This window comes from Silene latifolia, chromosome 9, assembly GCF_048544455.1.
Source record: "Silene latifolia isolate original U9 population chromosome 9, ASM4854445v1, whole genome shotgun sequence".
NCBI lineage: Eukaryota > Viridiplantae > Streptophyta > Magnoliopsida > Caryophyllales > Caryophyllaceae > Silene > Silene latifolia.
In genome coordinates this window covers 173546431-173548290 of record NC_133534.1, presented here as the reverse complement: position 1 = coordinate 173548290, position 1860 = coordinate 173546431, and positions in this window count along the sequence as shown.

Sequence of the window (1860 nt, the reverse complement as noted above, 5' to 3'; positions counted from 1 at the left end):
ACTCGCAGGTCCACATCACCCTTTCCGAGAGGTGTGATGTTTTTTAGGCCCTGCAAATGATTACACAGATGAGAACCACAACCAGTATCAAGTACCCAAGTTTCGAAACTTGCATGGTTAATCTCAATCATATGAATATAAGATGACATACCAACAAGAGTGATGCGGCCTGCTTTTATGTCTTCACGGTACACGGGACAGTTCCTCCTCCAATGTCCAGTCTTGTGACAATGATGGCACTCAATGTCACCGCCCTTGCTCTTTGCCTTGCCTTGTGAGCCACTAGTCTCACCAGGCCCACTCTTACCGTTTCCTGGCTTCTTAAACTTTGGCTTACCTACAGTTAGGTCGCCGGGAGCTTTGCCCTTACCCTTATTCTTGTTGGAAATCATGAGAACATCTTGCTTCATGCTCCTACTCAATTTCATATCCTTCTCGGTCTGTACGAGAAGTGAGTGAAGCTCATGAGGACTTTTCTTCATGTCATTCATGTAGTAGTTTGCCCTGAAAAGGGCAAAACCATCATGAAGTGAATGAAGCATACGGTCAATGACTATGCTCTCACTGATTTTGCAATCAAGTGCCTCCAATTTCTCCACATTCTCAATCATTTTAAGAATGTGTGGGCTAACCGGTTGGCCCTTATGGAGTTTCGCATCAAAGAAGCGACAGGTATGCTCATAAGTAACGATTCTCGGTGCTTTTGAGAACTCGTTAGTGAGCGTGGTGAAAATCTTGTTTGCACCTTGGGCAATGAAGCGTCTCTGCAAATTGGTTTCCATTGCAAAGATGAGTACGTTCTTTATTGCACCCGCTTCCATGACGAAGTCACTATAAGCAAGTGACTCGTTAACTCCTGCATTGGGGTCTAGGTTTACCGGTATTGGCTCGATTAAGTACTTGAGCTTACCGTCGCGATGCGAGCATTCCGCAATGATGCCTCCCAATCCGCAAAGTTGGACCCGTCATTTATCAGACGTGTGAACTGATTCATGTGGTCCATGAAAGCTTTCAGCCAGGACTCGCGTCCAAGTGTGGCACTTGGGATAGGGATTTCGTTATTTCCAGCCATTTGTTGTAACAGTATTATCGAAATAAAACGTATTCTACACTGCGAAAAGAACCAAATATAATAAGCATACTCATCGTTTATGATTTAAGTCTAATGAAATACTGCTATAACGCGTAGACTCAAGCATTTATACAATTGACCTCCCTCAAGAATTATATAAATGATCCCAAGACTCAATTATCTGTAAATTGATAAGCCAACCTTTTGGCTAATTCTACTATTCGAATTCTTGGTCGATAAATTTCTGTAAATTCTATCTTTAGTCCATCATAATCACGAGAAACTCTTCGGATTATAATGTTGAAGTAAACTAAGTCAACACAAACTACTTACCCAACGTAGAAGGGGTCATATGGAGAGTAAGGTCCTATATGCCTACCGACGAAGAAGGGATTCATAGTTGTTTCCCCTTTTAAAGACTAGTCTCAATTTCAGTTTTAGAGGAAGATCCCATCAATTTTATTTTAATTCATTTTAAGTGAACTAATATCTAGCATGCGAGAATGAATAAACTAAGGTGATGGCTTAAAAAGTGTGACATCTGTATGTCTATGAAAACTAACATTCAATCTATATGAGTCAATTTTCATGCATTTTAGTAGGTGGTTTGGTTTAGGCGGAATATGATGCACTAACTATCATGTGAATGAAAAGCAATAAGAAAGGTAAAACGTAAAACAAAAATAAAGTCCTAGTGTGGCCTATCTACCAAAATGAACAATCCAATCTCCATCTTTAGTCTTCTCAAAATTACAATTTAAAAAAATACATAATAAACCTATTTACAT